Here is a 7,550-nt window from a genome sequence, read left to right on the forward strand (position 1 = left end):
TATATATATATATATATATATATATATATATATATATATATATATATACATACATACTAGACCACCCGTGACCCGTTGGGTCAAATAAGAATTTAAATGATACGTTGTTAATAAAATGGTGAAAAAATCTTTATTAAGACAATTCTCTATTCAGTAGACGAAGGCAGTGACTTGATTAGTTATAAGAAGTGAAATACAGAAGATTGTGACGTCAAGTCGGTTCGTAATATTTTAATAAACTCATTATGACTCATAGATGCTAACTCAGTAGTTGGCTATACTTTTAAATACTGAATATGAAAATTATATATATATATAAATATATATATATATGTATGTATGTTGGGTCAAATAAAATTTAAACGATACGTTGTTATAAGATGTGAAATGCAGAAGATTGTGACGTCATGTCGTCGTTGCTTGGAACACTACGCATCATATGATGTCGTGACGCCATGTCTTTTCTTCTGATTGGCTTGTCCTCAGTCGTGACGTCATATCTCTTCTTCTGATCTCTTCTTCTGCTTGGCTGGTCCTCAGTCGTGACATCATATCTCTTCTTCTGATTAGGTGGTCCTCAGTCGTGACGTCATATCTCTTCATCTGATTGGTTGGGTGACGGTTTCAAGCAAGCAAGAGAACAAACAAGATTATCAGAATTTTACAAGCATATATATGTATATATATATATATATATACATACATATATATATATATATATATATATATATATATATATATATATATATATATATATTTATATATATCTATATCTATATATATAGTGAAGGGGGAGAAGCGTAAACACCAGACTCAAAGTGGGAGGTTATTGCCCACTACTGGAACTGTGAGCTGTCCAGGGTCCCCCACTTCCATTTCTATTAGCGGCCAGTACTCGAATATCGTGTCTTTGATCATTGCACTCCATCACATCCCTGAGGACGGTCCTAGGACTAAGACAGAAACGTCGGACAATAAATCTCCCACTTTGAGTCTGGTGTTTACGCTTCTCTCTTCAACATAAATCCCAGACTCCAGATCTTCACTCATATATATATATATATATATATATATATATATATATATATATGTATATACACATATATATGTATATATGCATATATATACATATACGTACACACACACACACACACACATATATATATATATATATATATGTGTGTGTGTGTGTGTGTGTGTGTGTGTGTGAATTCTAACACCAGACGATTTTATTCCATTGAGTGATTCTTCCTTCACATGCCGGGGTCTACAGACCTCAGTAATTGAAAGAAATCACTAGACGACAATCAGAAAAAATAATTAAAGTGATCCCTTGGCTGAAGAGCATTTAGCCCTAAAGTGATTAAGCACTTCATCCCTTCCGTATCGGGTGTCACTTTTCCTGTGATTACATGTGTCACCAGGCGATTTTATTCGTCCCCGTGGACCCCTGACCCTTCATTCCCTCCCACGGAAGCGTTGGCGGTTGCTTCGGGGCCTCGTGTCTCTAGGAAGATACTGTTGTGCCAGGAGTAGAGCTAAGAGGGCATTAGGATTCATTGCTAGGACAATTCCAAACAAAAGTGCAGATGCAGTTATTAATCTGTCTGACCCATCCCTGACTATGCGGTACAGTTTTGGTTTCCGCTCTATAGAAGGAATATCAATTCACTAGAATCAATACAGAGGAGAATGACCCAAATGATACAAGGGCTTACAAATTCACCCTTAGCTTACACTCTGGAAAGACGCAGAGTGCGGGGTTATCTAATAGAGGTATTCAAATGGGTCAAGGGCTTTAACAAGGGTGATGAAGATGAGGTCATCATATTAAGACAGAAGGGCAGGACTCGTGGCAATAGCTTTAGTTTGGACACATTTAGGTTTAAGAAGGAAATAGGCAAGAAGTGGTTTACCAACAGAGTGGTCAACGTATGGAGTTCGTTTAGTAACCATGTAGTGAGCGGTGGAACAATTGGTTGTTTTAAGAGAATATGAGAGCATTTCATGGATGGGGATGACAGGTGGTAAAGGACATGGGACTGCCTAGTGTAAGCCTTATGGTCTCTTGTAGTCTCCTCCATCCTTATGTTCTTATGTACCAGCGTTTCTGTCATGGAGGGACGTGGGGGAGGGAGGGCTAAGAGTGGGGTGGCTACGGGGGGATGAGGGAGAGGGGAAGAGGCTTGTCTGGAAGCCCTTATGAGACATTTGCTCACGAGTGCGATAACAATCTGGACAGAGAATGAGGGCGTAATCCGACGCACTTTTTTTCTTTTGTCTTCGTCTTTGCTTTACTTTGCTTTGCTTTCCTTTACGTCGACCTCGCAGGAACAGGAAGTGAGACGGTACATGCACACTCTCTCTCTCTCACACACACACACACGCGCGCGCGCACTGTTACGAATCTCACACACACTTCTGACTCGTAATATATAGTAAGAATTCTAAGATTGTATGAATGATTTCCCAAGACTCCGTGTCTTTGGGTTGCTCAGTTTACAGTATTAAAGGTCACCATTCCATTTGTTTTATCGTGAAAAAAAAAAAAATGAAAAGTCTAACACTATTCATTAAAGTTAATGGGATTAACAAGATGGTTATAACCAAGGACATACAATTAAGTAACAAATCTTAAAGCAGAAGATCCACGTTCGCTAATCGCTTTTACCGGGGGTGAAAAAGAAATAATTACCAAGAAATTCACTGTCTAGGCTTCCCGCGTCACTGCCATAGACTTCACACAGCACCTAAATGAATTACTAGCTGAGTTAATTATATTACATACAAACAGGGGAGTACAGAGGACTTATTTTAGCCGTTAATCCTACCCGAGGCTACACACCCGTTACATAGCACTCTCCTACGCTAACTCACTGTCTGACACGCCCTAGGGCGCTTGTTCCTCCTACAAAAATCACCTCTGATTGGCTCTTAGGATTAGCGTCTAAACGTTTCAGTACTGCGCTTGGTGGGCGCGGAAAGTGTGTTTTGTAATGCATGGAACTAATAAATGATTGGTATTACATTAACTCAGAAACTTAATACCAATTCACTTTCTCATGTTCATAGGGTTATACACAAAACTAATGCATCCTACAGAGCTAAAATTATTCAAATGGGATATTAAGACGTCACCCAACCTCTCTACGTGTTACGTCACGACATCCACGTCCGTTGCATAAGTGACGCCTTTTCATCCAAAGTAATAACTATATTTCAACCTTACATATATGGGATACTCATATATGTAACACCTCCCTCTTTTAGAGTAAAAAAAAAAATCTTGAATATATATATATATATATATATATATATATATATATATATATTTTTTTTTTTTTTTTTTTTTTTTTTTTCTTTCTTTCTTGTGGGAGAATGCACTTACAATCTCGATAGGCAATCGCCTATCACATTGTCCTTCCCTCATATATAACGAACATCTAAATGATACTCCTATAAAAACAAACTCTACCTGGTTAAGCGGAGGTTCTTATCTTTAAACTTGTTAAGGTACCTCAAGGGATGGTGGTCTGTTAGAACCGTTACCTGGGCACCAACATGAACATACACAGCAAAATACTTAAATGCTCCCATTACAATACGGATGAAATGGCTCTGAGAAATATGGGGACTTGCAATACAAGGGCAGTACACAAAAGACTCTTAGCTTGAACAAAAGCGGTATTACAAATCTCAGTCCACTGGAACTTTGTTCCTTTCTTAATGATAGCCACTCGTTGTGGGTTCACACGATACGGGACTTGCTTGATGGGCTTCGCATCTCTCACGTCCACGTCATGCAGCGAAAGGTTGATCCTACCAGGGCATCCCAAAAGATCTCCTGGTATCGTCTCTGCAACTCCAGTAGGTTCTCTCGCTGCTCAGCCGAAAGATGACCCAGCTTGTCCACCACCTGTGGCCACACGTCTGCATTCGCCTTCCACGTCATCTCGAAGGTAAGGGAAATCGAGTCCTCGTCTTCCTCCGGCACGATGGAGACAGTACGCACACTACCGCCAGACTCGCCCACATCACTCTTGTCCCTCTCTTGGTATGCTTTCAACATACCGAGGTGACACAGCTGTTGATTCCGTCTCCTATCAGGAGTAGCAACAACATAGTTCAATTCCCTCACTCATTTCGTCACTTCATATGGTTCGCTGAGCCCTGCCCCTCGTTTAAACCCTCACACTTTTGCCTTCCTGTCATAATTTTGTTTCACTCGCTCTTGAGCACTTTGTAAGGTTTCTCTAGCCCTCTGCAAACATGAGGTCAACCTACTCCTCATTGCCTCCACCGACTTTGTCACTCTTGGAGCGTCCTGTTGTTCCAAGAGACACTTTTTCAGGACTTTAAGAGGTCCTCTAACACAATGCCCAAACACCATATCGAAGGGTGAGGCCCAACGATTCGTTAGGTACTTCACGCACACTAAACAACAAATATGGTAGTGTTTGCTGTCATCCTGTATTATTCCCTAGGCACCATTTCCTTACCATACTCTTTGAGGTGTGATGATACCTCTCAAGTGCACCCTTCTGTCCTGCAAAGGAACTATCATGCCCTAACCGCATAACTCCTTGTAGAACTTCGGCAACATTTAATTATTTGTCGTCTTTCAGACCATACTGCGTCATCAGTAGGACAGGTACTATCCACCCACATGCGGAATAGTACTCCCAACTCATAAAAGTATTCCCCTGACAACTCACTACTACTCTCCACTCTTTCATTCCGGTCTCTCAATTCAGGATCAACTCTCTGTAGGTCACGGAGACTCCTTGCCTCCACCTCCTTCTCTCCCACTCCCTGTAAGCCACTGAGACTCCTTGTTTCCACCTTCTTCTCTCTCACTCTCTGTAAGCCACTGAGACTCCTGGTTTTCACCTCCTTCTCTCCCATTCTCTGTAAGTCACTGAGACTCTCTTCCTCCACCTTCTTCTCCCTCACTCTCTGTAAGTCACTGAGACTCCTTGCTTTCACCTTCTTCTCTCCCATTCTTTGTAAGCCACTGAGACTCCTAGCTTCTACTTCCTTCTCCTTCACTCTCTGTAAGTAACTGAGACTCTTTGCTTCCACCTTCTTCTCTCCCACTCTCTGTGAGTCACTGAGACTCTCTGCTTCCACCTTCTTCTCTCCAATTCTCTGTAAGTCACTGAGACTCTTTTCTTCCACTTCCTTCTCTCCCATAAACAGACGAGTCAGGTCATACACTTCCGAATCACTTTCTCGTTCCTCCTTCTCCCCCGTAGACAAATGAGTCAGGTCATACACCTCCGAGAGAGACCAAACGCAGAGTATGGGTTCCAATATATTTGACGTTTCGCCCAGCAGGGCTTCTTCAGAAATAACACAGTTGAGAAACATTTTACTCCTTATATAACCCGAGCTTGCGGGGAGAAACAAACATAAAATTGGTGTATATACAATTTGCGCAAATTGTGTATACACCAATTTTATGTTTGTTTCTCCCCGCAAGCTCGGGTTATATAAGGAGTAAAATGTTTCTCAACTGTGTTATTTCTGAAGAAGCCCTGCTGGGCGAAACGTCAAATATATTGGAACCCATACTCTGCGTTTGGCCTCTCTCCTACAGTGCTGTTGCAGTCGTTGCTGCTTTTACTCATACACCTCCGACTCGCTTTCTCGTTCCTCTGGAAACAGGGACCTCAAGTCAGTCTCTGTCTCGACTTGGGTACTTTCACTGGGGATTTTTCCTTTGGAATTCAAACTGTCCTTACATTTAGGTTTTCCACAGCCTTCCCCTCTCAAGACCTTTATTTGCCTTACTTTGTCCTTAGACCCTTCTCTCCCTCTTCTCTCCCATGTGCCCGCGCAAATCGGCAGTAATCCCGGATGCTCTTTCTCAAATTGTTCGGCTTCTTCTGAAACAATTTGGATATCTGCCACTGTGGGTGTGAGGCACATCTTCCCACCCACTAAGTCACTTTCTAGAATGACTTCAACTCCTTCCACTGGCAACTGATCTACTAGGCCCATCATTGCCTGTCCCTCATATAGAGGCGATTCTAAATCTATCTCTACCAGTGCCCTCGCTAGGCCTCCTAGGGAGCCTATAACTACTCTACTTTTTTCTACAGGTTTTTCTACTAAACTACTCAGCATTACTGATTGGAGTGCTCCTGAGTCTCAGTATAATCACCCTTTTTCTCTTCTCTCCCTTTGTGGTGATTATGCCTTGAAAAATGGCATTATTCAAATTATAAGTTTTCATATCATAGTTATGTTCCGATATCCTTTTATAAAAGAATAAAAGAATATCGGAACATAAATATGACATGAAAACTTGCAATATGAATAATGCCATTGTTAGACATAGATACGATACAGGCCACAATGCTGACTGGAATAATTCTCAGATTATTAGATGTGATAACCACACGATGAAACGTAGATGTTTTGAATCTGCTTTTCTATCTCTCATTGATAATATAAATCAAAACAATGGATTTTTTTTACAATAAACAAACACCTTTAGTAATTTTAATAACAAAGTAACAAGCAATTTACACAAATTGTGTTTACACCAGTTTCATGTTCGTTTCTCCCCGCAAACTCGGGTTATATAAGGAGTCAGATGTTTGTCCACTATGTTATTTCTGAAGAAGCCCTGCTGGGCGAAACGTTAAATACATTGGATCCCATACTCTGCGTTTGGCTTCTCTCCTACAGTGCTCTTGCAGTCGTTGCTGCTTTTACTCAATGCTGTATACTAAGATAAATGTACTCTACCTATATCTCACACTTAAAATAGATTAGAATGAACGAGGAAGATAGATCTTAAGATGTACATATGTTTAGAGTGCATATAACAATTGAAGAGTTAAGAAAAAAATGTTTAAAGGAAACTACAATTCAAAAACATTAAAAATGGTGAGCAAGGTTATATTTGATAGGTGTGTGTGTGTATACAGGTATAGTATATACATACAGTACCTGCATACGTATATATACTGAAATACAGTACAGTATTAAAACATTAGAAAACTAAGAAAAAATTATAAAAATGAAACTAAAAGGCATAAAATTGATAAATAAACAGTAAACAGCTTGTATATAATAGTATTCAATAGAAAAAGTTACTTAAAAACGCAACAGATTGATATCATATATCCTAGAGTATAACCTTCGTGTCAGCCATTTTGAATGAAATCCGACTAACGACTGATTGGTCGGAACCTTATCTAGGTCGTAACTCGGAGAGTGACTGTATATATATATATATATATATATATATATATATATATATATATATATGTATGTATGTATAATCAGCCATCCTGAGTCCACTGCTGAAATAAGCCTCCTTCATAGTATTCCATGATTCACACGACCGCGCCAACATCTGCCACGTCACTCCTGCAAACTTTTCGATCTCGTCTCTCCACCTTCTGTCTGGTCTCCCTCTTCTACGCTTCCTATCTCGCGGCGTCCACTCAGTAACACACTTGCTTCATCGCTCATCAGTCGTTCGTACTAATCTGCCCAATTCCACTTCCTCTCTTTTACCGCCTCCACAATATCTT

Source organism: Oratosquilla oratoria, chromosome 6 (assembly GCF_046742065.1).
Source record: "Oratosquilla oratoria isolate Oo_2021 chromosome 6, ASM4674206v1, whole genome shotgun sequence".
Lineage (NCBI taxonomy): Eukaryota > Metazoa > Arthropoda > Malacostraca > Stomatopoda > Squillidae > Oratosquilla > Oratosquilla oratoria.